This window comes from Pelobates fuscus, chromosome 1 (genome assembly GCF_036172605.1).
Source record: "Pelobates fuscus isolate aPelFus1 chromosome 1, aPelFus1.pri, whole genome shotgun sequence".
NCBI classification, from domain to species: Eukaryota; Metazoa; Chordata; class Amphibia; order Anura; family Pelobatidae; genus Pelobates; species Pelobates fuscus.
The window spans coordinates 438,197,370-438,216,981 of record NC_086317.1 but is presented as its reverse complement, the minus strand read 5'-3'; the positions used below and the strand labels follow the sequence as shown (position 1 = coordinate 438,216,981).

General features: G+C 43.2%; 1 protein-coding gene across 2 annotated transcripts in view; it reads right to left on the bottom strand.

The window, feature by feature from the left end:
- ATP8A2 (ATPase phospholipid transporting 8A2) overlaps window positions 1–19,612 on the bottom strand; it is a 673,473-nt gene that overhangs the window by 543,390 nt on the left and 110,471 nt on the right. The gene's annotated exons all lie outside the window — the stretch shown is intronic.

Genomic DNA, 19,612 nt, shown 5'->3' with positions numbered 1-19,612 from the left:
CTGGGGACCAACCGGGAACCACAAAGTCTTTATGCCCAAATTAGTTCCAGGGCATTTGCGGCCAAGTCCCCTAGAAGTCTATTCACGTTTTTGGTCCATGTGAACGGCTGCCAGGGAGCTAGCGTTCAGTTCTATGCGCACAAATGGAAAGTGCTGAACCAGGGGGAATAAAATATGGGTCTTTACAGTCGCTGACCTGGCCCATAGTCGGTGGACAGGAGGCCAGCTTCCACACTCCTCCAGAAGTCCATGGCAAACATCTATGGAAAGCGGCATTTGTCACATATCTTCCCCCTTCCGGGGAGACTAACTATATCCCAGACCTCCAATTGGTCTGGCTCTGTGTTAGTCTGGTGACCCTTCCCAGAAGGGTCAGCTGTAAAGAGGGCCTCCTGCCACCAACTTCTGTTTCTAAATCCAGGGTCCTGCTGGTGAGGAAAACTGCTGAACTCCACTCTGTGTAGATCAAGTTGTCACTGGGGATGAAGGGTGCAATTCTCCTCTCTCGGTGATAACTCCTGCCGTTGGGGAGTGGGACCAGCTGTCTCCACTCCCAGTAACTTGCACTTCCGCTGGGGAGAGAGACCGCCTGTCTCCTCTCCCTGTAAAGAGCCCTGCCACTTGGGAGAGGGACCGGCAGCCTCCTCTCCCTGGGACACACACTGCCGCTGGGGAGTGAGACCAACTGTCTCTACTCCCTGTATAGTACCCTGCCGCTGGGGAGAGAGAACGATATGCTCCTCTCCCTGTAATGCATACTGCCGCTGGGGAGAGGGATCGTCCGTCTCCTCTCCCTGCAACACACACTGCCGCTGGGGAGTATGGGGATGCTGCACAGGGGCTAGCTTGCTCCATCTCGATGAATTCCAGAAGATGTGTTTGTTTGCCCACTTACTAGGAAGCCATCCCACCACTGCCAACCAATGTAACGGAGCTCTCTGTAACCGAGGGTATCTCTGCCAAGGACCGCTTCCTAGCTGGAACAGGGGACAAACTGCAGCACTTCTGTCCACAGTCGCCATGGCTTGACTGTGGTCCTGGAACTACTCCCTCCTGGAGCCGAATGGGGAATTCACTCTAGACACCCCCAGGCACTGGACAACACTCAGTACAGAGAGCTTCGTCACACCTTTCTATACCCCACCCCTTCCTAAATAACACATACATGTTGACAAAATGAATTAAACCTCCTGTGTTAGCAAAAGCTATGTGTGACAGACACTTATATTACATGCCTACAATAGATGTTTAATGTTACAATAATAGACCTATGTACATAAATGTTACTCTATACCATATGCTTTGTTATGTAATTATATGGGTTTGTATATTACTCCTCCATTCCCTTCACTTTTTCTTTTTGTATCCTTCCATTTTATGAAAACTCAATAAATTTCAAATGAAATGATGTAACAAAAGAGAATCTCTTGGATCCTCATCTTTTGAAAGAGATCCACCAAACTGCAACACATTCTGCCGCTGGGTGAGCATGAAGGCTCAGTGAGATGGCACAGATTTCTGTAGCTCTGCTTCCTTGAGAAGTCAAACAAGGGAACAGAGCTATAGAGACCATTCCATCACAAGCACAGATCCCACTTCTACAACCTGCTAGACCAATATGGGATTGCACCCCCACCCGTATAATAAAATATTCACACACCGGCAACGTGTGCTGCAGGGCTATACCAAGTGAACAACCATTCTCCCTCTGCCCCCTCTGCCCTATGCATTGAAATCGGGGGTCATTTACAGTTAAGCGTCAAACAGTTCAGGCACAGAGCCTGATGTAGCTCAACTTCTGGTTTGTGGAAGATTAAGAGATCCTTTGCTATATTCAGAGCTTATATGCATGAATGGAGGGTCAACAGAATGAAGTCCTATGGCTTACTATGTCATGGTCTTTGAACTCTTTGTGTTATCCCTTGGATATAATTTAACCTAAAGAAGATTCGCTAAACGATGGGCACTCACAAACTGCAGCTTTAAACAAAAACTTATAAAGCCTTTTACCAAAAAATGTACTTAAAAAAATTTCAACTTTAAAAGTATTAAAAAGGGCAGGGGGAAATGGAGACTTAATGAGAGCCTCTTAGATAACACACGTATATTAGACACCATAGTCAAAGAAGCGACCGAATACTTCACCCTTAACACCTCAGACTCCACCCCGATTTCAACCATATGGGTCGCACACAAGGTGGTTCTACGGGGCATACTCATAAGAGAAGGGTCCAAACTTAAAAAAAGCACTAACGAGAGACGCAAACTCTTACAGCAAAAACTGGTACCCCTCGAAACACACAACAAATCACAAATCACCGAAATACAGAGGGAATTGCATTTCCACCGAAAGGTGGATGAGATCCCTCAAACTCAAGTTTTACACACAGTTAAACAAAGCAGGCAAGACATTAGCCAACAAATTGAAAGCCAAACAATTACAAACCAAACTTCCCTATATCGAATCTTCCACGAAAGGCAGACTGTATAAGCCCCTAGACATTGTTAATGAATTAGCACATTACTACGATAAACTATATCACCTGAAACAAGACCCCACAACCCCCCAACCTACTACTGCTCGCATAGAGGCCTTTTTAAATGACATTTCCCTACCGAGGCTCTCACCACAAGCCTGTAAACAATTAGACGACCCATTCACGGAAGAAGAAATCCGTAAAACCATTATGTCCCTGCCCAAACATAAGGCGCCTGGCCCAGACGGGCTCTCCAACTATTATTACCACAAATTGGCGACAGTCCTGACACCACACCTTACAAAATTATTCAATGACATAAAACAAACAGGAACACTTCCAACGGAGATGCTAGAAGCACACGTAGTCACCCTACCTAAACCAGGCAAACCACCCACTCATTGCGAAAACCTTAGGCCAATATCCTTATTAAATGCTGACATAAAACTATATGCAAATTTGTGGGCATCAAGGCTGAAGCACCACCTCCCCAGCTTGGTGTCTGGCGAACAGGCGGGGTTTGTCCCCGGCAGACAGGCAGGAGACAATACTAGGCACTTCATCAACTTAATCAGCTGGGCCAACACGAGTAAACAATCAGGCGTAGTTCTTGCACTGGACGCCGAAAAGGCGTTTGATCGCCTGAACTGGCCTTATATGGAAGCTACACTACTCAAAATGGGGTTCACTCGTCAATCCTTGAGGGGAATTAAGGCGCTATACCAATCTCCCTCAGCCAAAGTCTTCAACTCTGGCTTCCTTTTGGACACATTTCACATAAGCAATGGCACACGCCAGGGCTGTCCACTGTCCCCATTGTTGTTTATCCTCTGCCTTGAACCACTTATAAACCACAATGTATGAATGTATGGCATACAAATTACAAGGCCAACTGGAAACCTACTCCATACACTGGGCAAGTTGGCATATGGCCCGCACAAAGATAATACGCCTCCATAGCACAATCAATAACAGCCACTAAACCGGGCATGATAATCCCTTAAATAGGCACTTCAGTCAGGGAACACGCAACCTTACAACCTTAAGTGGACACATATACAGCTCGCACACATCAGGTTTTCTCATGTTTTCTCCACTACTATAGAAGGTAACACGTGTTAATTAATTGCTTAGTTAATAAGTTAACCCACCCCTACGCTTCCCCACACCCTATATCCCTACCACTTGACCTATGAATATGCACTGCAGCAAGATGTTCACATATTGTTGCGGTCACCGGCCCGCCGAGCCTCACGGCCGTGCCCGACCGGCACGACCGCACCGACTACACGAGCTTACCTGCTCGGCGGCGAGCCGGGAACCGCGCACTTAGTTCTTCCGGGCATCACGCCCGAATCCAATATGGCGCCGACCACGTGGTCGCGTCTATGGATAGCCCCGCCCCCGAGAATTATACTAACGTGTGCGTGACGTCACGACGTCAACGCACACGCACGTTCTGGGGTCAGAGGTCGCCCTCTGACAAATCATAGCTTAGAGAGGGGTATTTAAACCCCTAATTCACCCCAGTACTTTGCCCTGTCGTGGTTTCAGTTTCCTGGTTTCCCGAGAGTGCTATTTCCGTGTTTCTGATTTCCTGGTATCCTGATCCTTGGCGTTTCCCTGGTTATTCTGATCTCTGGTTTCCCTGACTTGGCTTGTTTTATCGGTATTGAGTATTTTCTGGCTTCCTAGACCTCGGCTTTCCCTTTGACCATTCTCTGTCTCTAGCGTATTAGTCCGGCCATTCTAAGGTCCGGTTTACGCTCTATCCTGTTATTTTCCTTTTCTTACTTATGTATATGTTTACATAGTTTCTGCGTGCTGGACCACATTACTAGCCGTGACACATATAGTCCGCACACTGGATATTAGTCAAATGCGCCTAGCCACAATCTCGTTGAGCCTCCTGAGCAATAATGCTTTGGTCAATTACCGAAAGAACAACGATGATACAATGTAAGCCTGTTATCGCATATTGTGTTGTATGTTATCCACATATCTATGTACAGAACGACCAATGACGAATGTACACGTTATATTGATATGTCTATGCATATTCATTCACCCATCCCCTTTCTTTTTCTGTACCCCCTTGTTATCATTTTCGTTCTCGTGATATAACTCAATAAAAATGAGACATTGAAAAGAAAAAAAAGGATTACTTACCTCGCTCCTGCCGAGCCGCATACGTTGATCCAAGCCCTGCTTCATTCGACACCAGACGCCAGCGGAGGAACATTGCACGACTCAGCCGCAACTGTGAAAAACCCAGTAAATCCCCTACCTCCATCAGGAACTTTCCGCACGTGGGCATCGGCTGAGCTTGGACTGGTTGCCTGGCGCACACTACTGTAGCCCACTACTGTGGTACTGAACCCTTGCTAGATCCAACGGACTGTCTCTTGTATTCTTTTGTACCCCCCCAATGTGATATGCCTCACCTAGGTAGTCCCTTTAACATGCAAGATTGGGGGCAGACTAAGTGTGACACAAATGAGGTGATGTACAAACCTGCTATTGTGAATTTTGTATAGGGCTGCTATGCAGATTCTCGTTTATTTAGTTTATTACCCTACTGATAATGCTGAGACACATAGTAACGTAAGGCTGCCCAGGCTCTAGTGGCTACCATACTTTCTCAACACCCAGCAGAAGGCTAATCACCCGAGCTGTGCCTAATAGTAATTGAATATCGCTTTACCTATAAATCTTCCTGTTTTTACACACCTGACTCACTAGACAGGGTTGCTTAAAGATGTTATAACCTCTTGTTATATTAGTGTACACAAGCTATGCTTGGTCAGTCAGTTGTTAAGGCCATCTCCTTACAAATATGCCCCACATGCAAAACACTAGTTTACTCCTTTAATCTTACCAATATGACCGAATGTTACTCTATAATAATTATATAGGCCTATCTAACTTGGTAACACAATGTCGTTCAAAATATAAAATGAAGCAGACGCTCATGTGAGAATGTATCGATGCTATTTTTTACTGTCTACGTGTGAATTTTCACTGATATATTTCTCCTTTTCTTCCTTTCTGTAACGTACTCATAATGCTTCAATAAAACAAAGATTGACAAAAAAAAAAAAATCACCACGGTTACAGTGACGCTATAAAAGTTGCCGTTTATAATGACTGGTTTTAGTAGAGGGCCAGATACAGTGGAGTAGCCAGTGTTGTAATGACTTGGGGGCAGTACACCCCATGATGTTTGTTTGGGATTAGAGTGCTAAGAGTTGAGAGGGATTTAGGGTTAGGAGGTCCTTTAATATAGTGGGGACCGTGATTCCGATAACCTGCAGAAAGCACTGGCCCCCTAAAAGCATTCTTACTCTAAACTACCTCTACATCTTTACAAACTATTATTTTTATTGGCTGTTTGGCTGGAAAAGGTTTTGGGGAGTTGTTTATGGAAGTCTGGATGACCATCTCCTCAGCACTTCCCATCAACGCCAGTGCAGCAAGACAGAGCATCCAACGCTCCAATATTTATCCTCCGGGATTGCTGCCACTGCAATTCACCTGAAGGATGAGTGCCCTCTGACATTATTATACAAGCACATATACACTACACATTTTGGAGTTTGGAGTTTTTCATAAAACAGCACTTCATACAATAAAACTAAAATTAGCAACTGTACTTATAAATCAAATAAGCAATGCAACCCCTTACTAAAAACCCCAATCAATTAGGCTGGAATGGCTGCTGAATAATCGAACTGGACCATCAGATATATACAAATAATGATAGAAAATTGAACGTCCTCAGTTTCATGCTCTGTAATAAGTGATGAATCGTTAAATTTAATCCATTACCCAGTTACCTTAAGAATATCTTGCAACATGAAGCAAAACACAGATGACTATTGATTTATTAAAATGGAAGGAGCATAAATGGCATATTGTAAATGTTTATATATAATACAATATATTCGACGATAAACTCAGTCAATGTTTGCAAGTCCATAACGGGGATAGTAACGAAATTAATCTGGAATGTTAGCTTATCAGTAAAACAGAATTACTCAATGATCTGGTCCAGTTCAGCATGGCATTTTTGCATTATGTTTAGGGTTAATACAGAGAGAGCATTTCTGGCTACCCTTAAGACTCCATAGAACTACTAAAGGGTTAGTCCAAGCACCATGACAACTTCACTGATTTGAAGTGGTCATGGTGTTTGAAGTCTGTATGTGTGGCTTTTTTAGTTTGGTACACTGCACGTACAGATATATTGCACATCACTGCTGGAGGTGTAACTTGCCTTCGGCAGTGTCATTAGCCAGCCGAGAACAACAGATGATCAATGCTGACAGATGCTGGCAAGGTGAGTAACACACCTTATTCTCCGTACTGCCCCAGTAATCCATTCATCCAGTTCTCTGCAACATCCCTCCCATTGCAGTGATGTCGTCGGAAAAGAAATAGGAAGCAGGGCAATCTTTGCCTTGGCATGGCATAGCAGGGAGGGTTTCCTTTCATAATTTTTTTTTTTTTTTTTTATAGTTTGGGGAGGACTATGCAAGTCATGATCACTCTACCCCTTGGTGAGACTAATCCGTTTTACTACAGTTTCCTTTTGGGTTTGCAGAGCATCATGGGATATCTTTAGTACCAAGGTAAGCAATCCTGCTCCAAACATACTGAGGAGCAGGACAGGAACGGATTAAGAATCCACTGATACGAGTAGCATAATCATATGCCCAGAAAAAAAAAAGATTGATATAATGAGTATAGAGAAAAAGGGAACATGCCACAGTGTTGGAGAGAACGAAGCAGCATTTGCATAGTGTGCAAAGCCAGCTTTACCTTAACTAGTTTCATTGTCACCCAGTCCACACCAGTTTTGCTCTTCTACATCCCTCAGGTTTCCATACTTAATTCCCTGTGCACAAAGCAAGAGCATGTGAAGAGTACAAAAAAAAGTAATTTCCATGTGCCTGGACCTGGCGCTCCATCAGCTCTGATGTTAATACATACATGTCCACATGTGTACCGAGGAAAAAAATATATAACCAGGGCTTTCTTCAGAATGTCCACCATGACTAAACGATTGTTATGCAATACTGTTTGCTGAGTACCAGTGTGTATTTTTTAATCCGTAATAGATTTTCTTGTATTTTTATAAACAAGGGAAAGAAAGAAAGAAAAAAGGGAAAATTGGGAAAAACAACTTGTTAACAAAACGTACGCTCCATCAGCAAGTGCTAGTGTGCGTTACAAAGTCAACGTCAAACTATTTCCCCATGGTTCACCGTTATTTTAATGGACAGAAGGTTTTCAATTCCCATACTGCATGTTTGGTGACGTCATTCATGCATTATCTGCCATATTTTGTGGTGTGAAGGCCGAAGTATGAGTCCTGGTCTGTGCGTTATTATGGAGATTTACTCTTTCAAATGTTCGCTGCTATATGCATATATGCAATTCTCTCTTCTCGTGAGCTAAATTAACGCTAATATCAGCTATAACCTGGGAGTCTAATTTCCTGTAGTATTGAACAGAACAAGAAAATGGATCAAAGTTATGTATCCTGTATGAGGGAGTGTTGGCTAAATATAAAGAATTTAAACAATTTTGATTGACGTGTGATGTGTGATGTGACACAGTTGGTAGAACTATCCTTCCACATAATGTTCCATTTGTAAGTTCATAGCCCCCTTGTTCCCATGTATCATGTACACACTTGTTACAGATAACCACGTCTCATATCTGCTTTCTACTTTGTAACATCGGACCAATAAAGAATAGGAATATTTGTTTTATTATCGTGGCAGGATATGTATCAGGCTGATGATCACGAACGTTAAAGCTATCCTCTTACAAGCAATGAAAGCTCCATTGTGTTTGACCAGTTGTGGAAACTGAGATGATAACTTGGAAAGCTACTATGACACCGGCAGGCTAATAGGGACTGTTACTGACTATACCAAGTTTACAGACTGAAAGGAACTGTATCGTATTATCACTGCCATTGACAATCATTATTCATCATTAATTATTAACCCAATGAGGTCAAATAAGGGCCCACAACAAATACAAACATGAAAAGTTAAAACATAGAGGCTGATTTATTACAACCCACAAACCACTCATGATTTTTATTTTAAGATGGCTAAAACAAAACGTTTTTTTTTTTCCCTGGTGCATTAGTGGGCACTTTGTGGCACTCTGCATGAATGCTTCCAGTGATAGCTAATGGCACTTGTTAACAAATCACAGCACAGAAGAGCTGAGGTACAGAACCAGATAAAGGACTGGCAAGTAACAACTTCACCAGAAAAAACAAACAAAAACTAACAAAATTTTACGCATAGTAAGATTAATTCTCCATAGAATTATAAGCTACAGAAACGTTATGGGGGCACTAAAATTTTAACTGAATAAGTCTGGTTCATTTAGTATAAAACACTACCCACAAAAACATAGATGTTAGGCAAGACACATAATTCATACAAAATATAAATACATTTTCAGAGAAGGAAAGAAACTAGTAAAAGCTGCTAATCCTGGAATAATTTGGTTCTTCCATACTGACAGAGGCAATTCTACACTTGTGACATTTTTGATAGGTGGATCTTCTTATCCAACAACAGCTTGAATTTTCTTTCTCAGAATAGTAGCAGTATGCTTTACAAAGATATGCAGTGGTGACCATGTGGCCACTTAAGAAATCTGTTATGGGGAGGCTGAAGGTTGAGAGACCAGCGATTGTTGATATTGAGTGTGAACACTAAACCCTTTAATTTGGGTTTTCCTGAAAAATATGCCCAAGAACTGTCAGTTTTATTCCACCTGGCCAAAGTTGTCTTAGAATCTGTTTTCCCTTTAACTACGACTATAACTATGACCAATTCATCCAAAATATGAAATGAACCTGATCGTCCCAGACGGATCTGCAGTGTATTCTTTGTCTTATTTTCTTGAAATCTTGGCAAAATGTTGGCAGGGCTTTGTCACCATGTGAAACTTTGTCACTAGTGACACTTTGTCACTATGGGAATCAATATGAGGGGACTAAGAACCAAGAGTCTGCAATTCCCCAAATCTTATGGGATAATGTTATGGCTACAAGAAAGGTAGTTTTCTAAGACAACCATCGTAAGGAACAATCCTGAAAATATTCAAAATATTCACAGGGGGCCCTAAATTGAGATTCCATGGTGGAATCAGTTCTCCGACTGTGAACTTGATATTAGATATGCTCCTAACCATGTTATGAAGTTGCAATTGTGGAAATGTGGACAAATCATCAGAAGAACCTTTGGAATAAGAGGCAGAGGGGGAAATACATAGGCTAGATTAAACTTCATTGAAATTAAAAAATATTGAACAATTCTTGGTTCTTTATCCTGTACATACAACCAATTTAGCAATTTTGGGCACCTGTTCTAAAGAAGGATATAATGGCACTAGAAAAAATGCAGAGACGAGCTACAAAATTGATAAAAGGAATGGAGCATTTTAGTTACAAAGAAAGGTAAAAAAGAAATGTAAATCTCTTTAGTTTGGAAAAAAACGGCACCTCAGAGGGGATATGATAACATTATACAAATATATTCTGGGCCAGTACAAACCATTATCTTGAAATCTATTCATATAGGGCTATACATTAGGCATGTGAATGGGGAAAATTTTCGGTTCGGTTCGGCATTCCGAAATTCTGGATTTTCGCAATTCGGGACTTCGGCAATTCGGCACTTCAAGACTTCGGAACTTCGGCAACTTCGGAAATTCGGAATTTCGGAACTTCAGCACTTCGAAAATTCGGCACTTCGCAACTTCGGCACTAAAGTACTTCTGAACTTCGGCACTTCGACACTTCGGAATTTCGGAACTTCGGCATTTCGGAATTTCGGGACTTCGGCACCTCAGGACTTCTCTTGCAGCCGCTTGGTAGATAACTCCCTAATTCCCACGGTATTAGGGAGTTATCTACCAAAAGGCTGAAAGACCTAAATTGGTCTTTCAGCCAAATTTACTAATACTAAGTAAAGACTACTTAGTATTAGTCAATTTTGCCCCTACTCGCTATACCGCGAGTAGGGGCATGTCTAGTAAACAGTGAACAGCCTGTGACTGCTCACTGTTTAAAAAAAAAAATAGTACCCCCCCGGCCCCCACCCCTGAGCGGCGGGTGGGGGCCCTAATGTAAAATGATGGGGGGAGGACCTATTGTCCTCCCCCTGGCCCCCACCCCTGAGCGGCGGGTGGGGGCCCTAATGTAAAATGATGGGGGGAGGACCTATTGTCCTCCCCCTGGCCCCCACCCCTGAGCGGCGGGTGGGGGCGCTAAATCAGAATAAGGGGGGTCCTAATGTCCTTCCCCCTGGCCCCCACCCCTGAGCGGTGGGTGGGGGCCCTACAGTAAAATAAGGGGGGTACCTAATGTCCTCCCCCCTGGCCCCCACCCCTGAGCGGCGGGTGGGGGCCCTAAATTGTAATAAGGGGGGGCTAGTGTCCTCACCCCTGGCCCCCACCCCTCAGTGGTGGGTGGGGGCCCTAAAAACTAATAAGGGGGGGACCTAATGTCCTCCCCCCTGGACCCCACCCCTGAGCGGCGGGTGGGGGCCCTAAATTGTAGTAAGGGGGGGACCTAGTGTCCTCCCCCCTGGCCCCCACCCCTCAGCGGAGGGTGGGGGACCTAAATACTAATAATGGGGGGGACCTAATGTCCTCCCCTCTGGCCCCCACCCCTGAGCGGCGGGTGGGGGCCCTAAAAACTATGTATCCTCCAGGTGACTAGGGGTCCCCAAACCCCTAGTCACCCCCTCCCCCCCAATAAAAAATATCCCCCTACCTACCCCCCTCACCTTAAAAACTAATGAGGAGGGGGCCTTTAACTAAGTACCTGTAAAAAATAAAAATAAAACTTACCATTCGATGTTTTCTTTCTTCTAAAATCTTCTTTTTTCAGCCCCCAAAAAGGTCAAATAAAAAAACATAATAACCAACGCAATTATAAAAAAAACGAGCGCAAATAAAATAATCCTTCTTCACCCATGGAGGGCACCGTGCAGACTGAGCTCTGCAGGGCGGGGGAAGGCTTATAAAGCCTTGCCCCGCCTTGCAATTAGGCTCAGAGCACTCTGATTGGTGGGTTTAAGCCATTAGTCAAAAGGTCATTCGTTTTTAGGGTATGGGGGGGGATAATTTTTATTGGGGGGAGGGGATGACTAGGGGTTTGGGGACCCCTAGTCACCTGGGGGGATTTTTTTTAGGACCCCCACCCACCGCTCAGGGGTGGGGGCCAGGGGGGAGGACCTTAGGTCCCCCCCTTATTAGTATTTAGGGCCCCGACCTGCCGCTCAGAGCTGGGGGCCAGGGGGAAGACCTTAGGCCCCCCCTTAGTAATATTTAGGGCCCCCACCCGCCGCTCAGGTGTGGGGGCCAGGGGGAGGACATTAGGTCCCCCCCCCTTATTAGTATTTAGGGCCCCCACCTGTCGCTCAGAGGTGGGGGCCAGGGGGGAGGACCATAGGTCCCCGCCTTATTAGTATTTAGGGCCAGGGGGGAGGACCTTAGGTTCCCCCCTTATTTGACTGTAGGGCCCCCACCCACCGCTCAGGGGTGGGGGCCGGGGGGAGGAAATTAGGTCCCCCCTTATTAGTATTTAGGGCCCCCACCCACCGCTCAGGGGTGGGCGCCAGGGGGGAGGACATTAGGTCCCCCCTTATTTTACTGTAGGGCCCCCACCCACCGCTCAGGGGTGGGGGCCAGGGGTAGGACATTAGGTCCCCTCCCTTATTCTGATTTAGGGCCCCCACCCACCGCTCAGGGGTGGGGGCCCGGGGGGAGGACATTAGGTCCCCTCCCTTATTCTGATTTAGGGCCCCCACCCACCGCTCAGGGGTGGGGGCCCGGGGGGAGGACAATAGGTCCCCCCCATTATTTTGCATTAGGGCCCCCACCCACCGCTCAGGGGTGGGGGCCGGGGGCTCGGGAGGGGGGAACTTATTTTTTATTTTTTTACAGTGAGCAGCCACAGGCGGTATAGCGAGTAGGGGCATAATTTACTAATACTAAGTAGTCTTTACTTAGTATTAGTAAATTTGGCTGAAAGACCAATTTAGGACTTTCAGCCTTTTAGTAGATAGCTCCCTAATACCGTGGGAATTAGGGAGTTATCTACTTATTCATTCCGGTCATTACATTGACAGGCTAAGTAACTTACATTTTATATGAATGTATGTTACTTGATTGTTGTAAGTGTTGCAAATGCTTACAGCTAAATCCTAGCTATGTTTGTATACTTTTTATTTAAAATGATTTACAATGTAACATTCTTCTTCTTTCACTGGGTAAGTATATTAGTACTTAGGCAATACTGTGCTTCGGAACTTCGGCACTTCAACACTTTGACACTTCGGAACTTCGGCACTTCAGCACTTCGGAAATTCAGACATTCGGAAGTACCCGAATGTCCTAATATCCTTCTTTAGAACAGGTGCCCAAAATTGCACAGCATATTCAATATGTGGTCTTACCAGTGATTTATAAAGAGGCACAATTATATTCTCGTCCCGAGAATGAATGCCCTTTTTCATGCATGATAATACCTTACTGGCCTTGGCCACTGCGGATTGACATTGCACATTAATGCATAGTTTGTTGTCTATAACAATTCCCAAGTCCTTTTCGTGTGTTGTTATCCCTAATTTGCTTCCATTAAGGGTATACGTTGCTTGTGTATTCTTTACGCCGAAGTGCATAACTTTGCATAGGACACAAGGTCACGCATTTAGGCTGGAAGAAAGGAGATTTCATCTAAGGCAGAGAAAAGGTTTTTTTACAGTAAGAGTAATAAGAGGTGGTTTTATCAGAGTCCATACAGATGTTTAAACAGCAATTGGATAAATACTTGCAAAAACATAACATACGGGAATATAATTTCTTATTAATGGGATAATAGCTGCTTAATCCAAGGAGATATCTGCTATTTTGGGGTCAAGAAGGATTTTTTTCCTAGTTTGTTGCAAAATTGGAAGCGCTTCAGACTGGTTTTTTTTGCCTTCTTTTGGATCAACAGCAAAAACATATGTGAGAAAGGCTAAACTTGATGGACGCAAGTCTCTTTTCAGCTATGTAACTATGTAACTATGTAACCAAACCTTTTCTCGGTAACATAAAAACAATGCATTACAGTGCAAAATTTCATTCTAGAAATTTCATTCAAAGGAATTAGTCTTTCTATTTCAGACCGGCTCTGCTCTGAGAATCTAAAACAGTTGTCTTTCCCTTTGATTTAGATCATGTACTTTCCCAACAAGTTTGTTTCTGACAAAACGATGACCTGGTAAATGAGATAAATTGTGCATCTTCTTATATTTTTTAGGTATGCCTTTGTAGTGGAGTTGTCTGACCTGACTTCAATGAATTTCTTCTGAATTTGAAGATGAAAAATTAAAAGGGTTTTTCATACCACTTTTGTTTTTTAGAAACTGCAATGTTTACATTGCAGGGTTAAGTTCACCTCTAATGACTGTCAGTATGATATCCACTAGAGGCGGTCGATAATGTAGCCTCAAACACCTGTCAGAGTGGGAGTCAGAGCTTTGCAGTGGGAGTCTGCACCTTGTAGGTCAATAAGTATGGACCTCCCTGTCCACGGGTAAGTAGCAGGGAGGGGGAAACCTGTAAAGGGACACTATAGTCAGCAAAGCAACTTTAGCTTAATGAAGAAGCAGTTTTGGTGTATAGATCATGCCTCTGCAATCCCACTACTCAATTCTCTACCATTCAGGAGGTAAATCCCTTTGTTTATGCAAACCTAGGCACACCACCCTGCTTGTGGCTTACACAGCCTTCCTAAACACTTCCTGTAAAGAGTCATCTAATCTTCGCATTTCCTTTATTGCACAGTCTGTTTTATTTAGCATTTCTTATCTCCTGCTCTGTTAATAGCAGTCTACACCCTACAGGAGAATCTTGTGTGTAATTAAGGTTCAACTTACAGAGCATGAGATAAAACCTTTTAAAGTAAGTTACACCTAATTGAAAATGAAACCATTTTGTTTTCATATAGACTGTGTCAGTCAGAGCCAGGTAAGGTGTGGCTATGGCTGCATAAATATAAACAAAAGTGATTTAACTCCTAAATGGCACAGAATTGAGCAGTGAAGCAGTGAAACATCAGAGTCATGTTCTATTCACAAAAACTGCTTTATTAAGCTACATTTGTTTTGGTGGCTATAGTGTCCCTTTAAAGAAAACAAAAATGAAAAGCCCCTTCACTTCAGGTTCTCTTCCTTGAACAGATGCTGTGGGTTCTCCTTTTATACCACACACCACATTTCTTACATGGACAAATATATATACATACACATATGTACAGTATCTCACAAAAGTGAGTACACCCCTCACATTTTTGTAAATATTTTATTATATCTTTTCATGTGACAACACCGAAGAAATGACACTACGCTACAATGTAAAGTGTACAGCCTGTATAACAGTGTAAATTTGCTGTCCCCTTAAAATAACTCAACACACAGCCATTGATGTCTAAACTGTTGGCAACAAAAGGGAGTTGACATTTACCTCCATTTTACCTCCATCAAACCATATATTTTTGAATTAGTAGCCACTTAGTCACAAACACTAACCAAAGTTAGCATTTATATTTGTTTGTGTGTTAAAAATGCAAAAAACTATTAACTTTGGCCAGTGTTTGTGACTAACTTTGGCCAGTGTTTGTGACTAAGTGGCTACTAAAAAAGACTGAACATACCCAATTTGCAGGGCCGGATTAACATAGGGGCTGATGGAGCTGCAGCTCCAGGCCCAGCCCATGAAATAGGCCTGAGAATTTTTTTTTTAACACACTACTCTTAGGGTTGCCACCTGGCCGGTATTTATTTGAGGCTGCCTGGCCAGTGCCAATATTGTAGTATTACCGGCAATACAAATGCCGGTATTTTTCTCAGTATAAACAGAGATTACTTTGTAATACCTGCACCGGCCAGTAGGGGTCGCTGTTTGTGTGGAGAAAGGGATAGGAAGTTACAGCATATACCTGCATCTCTCTACTCTCTACTCACTGATCCGCTGGGGAGCAGCTACACAGCACAGAGAGTCCAGACAGCAGCTCCCAACCTGCAGAGACAGCCTACTGCTCAGAGAAGTGAGACATGGGGTAAAGGCTGCAGGGAGACATGGGGGTAATACTGAGACACTAGGGGACACAGACACACATGGGGACACTGAGATCTGGGAACACAGACACTGGGAGACACCAGGGACACTGGCTGGGAGACATGGGGATACAGACACTTGGGGACACAGACACACATGGGGACACTGAGAGATGGGGAAACAGACACACATGGGAACACTGCGACACTTGGGAACACTGAGACAATGTCCCAAGTGTCGCCATGTCTCCCAGCCAGTGTCACTGGTGTCCCAGTGTCCTTAGTGTCTCAGTGTTCCCATGTCTTCCAGTGTCCCTAGTGTCAATGTGCCATGTCTCCCAGTGTCTACATGTCTCCCTAGTGTCTCAGTGTCCCCATGTCTCCCAGTGTCTCTGTGTCCCCATGTCTCAATGTCCCCATGTCTCTCAATGTCCCATGTCTCTCAATGTCCCCATGTCTCTCAATGTCCCCATGTCTCTGTGTCCCCTAGTGACATGGGGACACTGGGAGACATGGGAACACAGACATTAAGGGATACTGGGCGAAATGGGGACACTATGCAACATGGGTACACAGAGACATGGGGACATGGGGAGACATGGGGCACTGAGACAATGTGATACATAGTCTCAGTGTCCTCAAATGTCTCAGTGTCCCCATGTCTCTCAGTGTCCCCTAGTCACATGGGGACACTGAGAGACAGGGAGACACTGGGAGCAATCCATCTATACAGCAGAATCAAACTGTAAGTAGTTTGTTGGTGATTTTACAGAATTTTCTTTTATGTCACTCCTTGTGATTTACATCATGTGATGTCACGCATACATAATTAGTTATGTAAATTAGCAAGGCCTTTATTTTTGCCAAGAAAGGTAGCAAACTTAAGATGGATATATGGAAACAAAACTTGTGTGGACTAGCTGAAATGAAATTAGTTAAGTTAATGCTGTCTTTGGTCTCTATAACACTGTGGCATATTCCCTTTCTTCTACACTCACTACATTCACCTTTTCTCTGTCTCAGACTGTATACCAGGAGCTTCTGCCTGCTAGTAAGAAGGTAAGGAGACAAGTGGACATGTGAGTGCTGGGGGACAGTCCTTAGAAAGCATGGAGCGAGCGCATCATAAACGTATTTGTGCCACGCTCAGGATCCTGTTGGCCAGCATGCATGATTGGCAGGCAGCCTGACATGCATTCATGCCAGGCTAACCTTCCACTTCTTTGGGCAGACACCATCTTTTTGGGCATGTTCGGGAGTTCTGGTTACATGATCCGCATCAGTGGCCCACCCTTTTACACCGCCCATTGACTTCCTGCTTCACTGGACACTGCAGTTAGGGGGTATAGATTTACTTGAAAGATGAAAACATGAATTTGAGAGAGATTAGCATATTTTAAGATAATCTGAGTTTTCATATATATATATATATATATATATATATATATATATATATATATATCATGGGGGTGATTCTCATTCCTAGGCTACCATACACTCTCAAAGGCAACATAACCAATCTGGCAAATTTCAATGTGAAAAAACTGCATTATATTTGACCCTGTCAAAACCACTATAAAACTTGTACATGGGGGTACTGTTATCCTCAGGAGACTTCGCTGAACACAAATATTAGTGTTTAAAAACAGTAAAACGTATTAAAATTACACACACACACACACACACATATATATATATATATATATATATATTTATATATATATATTTTTTTTTTTTTTTTTTTTATGAATTATTCTCGATTTTTTTATAATATATATATACACAATATATATATATAGTTATATGTATATATATATATATATATATATATACACACACACACACGTGTGTGATTTTACATTAAGTGTATTTTTATATTAATATATGTAGATGTTAAAAAAAAATACACTTAGTTATTATTATTATTATTGCCATTTATATAGCGCCAACAGATTCCGTAGCGCTTTACAATATTATGAGAGGGGATTTAACTATAAATAGGATAATTATAAACTTACAAATATAAACTTACAGGAACAATAGGTTGAAGAGGACCCTGCTCAATCGGGCTTACATTCTATAGGAGGTATGGTGTAAAACACATTAGGACAGGAATTTACTTAGTAAAACGTTATATATAAGATAAATATATATACGTATTATATATAGATTTTCTTAAATTTCTTAACTTTATTTTTTTATTTTAAAACTTTTTAAAAACTTTTTTCAACACCAGGGGGACTGCCCGTCAGTTCAGGCAGTCCCCCTGCTGGCACCACTATAGACACCTATTACTAAAAGAGCGGTCACATGGCTGCCCTTTCAGTGATCACATGGCCCCCAGGGGTCCTAATTTGAAGAGGGGGGACTGTATGGGCTGTCAGAAAGTCCCCCTAGTGAAGAAGAAGACCAATCGCCGGTGGGGGAACGGCGGAGATCAAGTAAGTACATGGGAATGGAGGGAGAGGGAGGGAGGGAAGGGGTTATTTTTCATTTTTTTTAAGATTTATTTTTATATATTTTTTGTTATTTATTTTTATCTTCACTGAGTGCCTCGACCCCTCGAGGCACTCAGCACAGGCAGAGCATCGGAAGCCTGCCTGATGGTTTCCGATGCTCTGCCTCACTGCCGAACGCCACGTGGGGCAACCGGAAGTAATCACTCATGGGGAGCAATCACTCGACGGCCCAGCAGTGAGGGGGAGTGTTGCAGGATGCCTCGACATCGAGGCATCACTGCAATACCGTTAGAGCAGCTGGAAGCGATCATGATCGCTTCCATCGCTCTTAATCGCCACAGACGTATCAGGTTCGCAGTCGGGAAGGGGTTAATGAGGACCAATTTGCAGCTCTACAAATGATCTATGCCAGAACACCAGACTCTGCAGCCCATGAGGTAGCAATAGACCTTGTTGAATGTGCCCGGTTGTCTTTAGGAACCGGAACACCTTTTGCCGTATACGCTTTAGAAATAGCAGAAATCAACCAGGAACAGAGGGTAGAACCCCATGGGATCACAAATAGTTGAGAGTATTTTCTCCAATCCACTGAACGCTCAATATAAATGGATAAACACTGTCCTAGGGCTATGAGGACAGGAAAAAGACTGAGCAGGGGGGGTTCCTCGGGTACATATTATATTGTACTGTCCTGAGGGTTAGGGGGAGATGCTAATCCCATAAGGTAAATGCTGCCATGACTAGCCATGAAATCTATTTTAAAGATGTTGCATTACAGCTTGCATAATTTTCTTTTTTATGGCCCATATATGGATGGACGATAGGAACCAGGGAATTTCAGTGATAGCACCAACTATGTTAAGTATGTAAAATAAATTTTTAGAAGCTTTATACTGTAATTCTGCCATTGATTATGGGACACACACATTCTAACTTGAGGTTAACTGTTGAGGAATTCAAAAGCACTACCGTAGGACACCAGTCATCCTGTATTCCATGAGGAACAAGAGAATTCTTACAGTGCCAGGATTGTATTAATTTAAAATGTCAAAAGAATGTTAACGTGCCAAATATCTCCAATAGATTTTGGAAGCTACAAAAGCTTTTAGGTTTCGCTGTATTTAATTGTATTAACTCCCGCTGCTACACTGACAGTACACAAAATCAGCTGGAAAAGCAGAATTGCGCCCGAACAGTAAATCCCCTTTGCCATGCCTTCCATAGAATAGCAGCTGCAGTGGGGTAACTAATGAAGAGAGGGCCCTGGTGCGCAAATATTTTTGGCCAGCTTTATATATAAGAGGTGACCAAAAGGCAGATCTTCAAACATACACCTCCCACGATGCTTTGCTAGCTGTGGATCTACAAATCTATCATCCCTGCAGGGTTGTATTTGTGTGCAGTGTTTGTGTGTAGGTGTGTTTTTGTATGGAGCATGTGTGTGTGAATATACACTATATATACAAATATATTGGGACACCTGACCATTACACCAACAGGGACTTTTATGACATTAATATGTAGACATAGT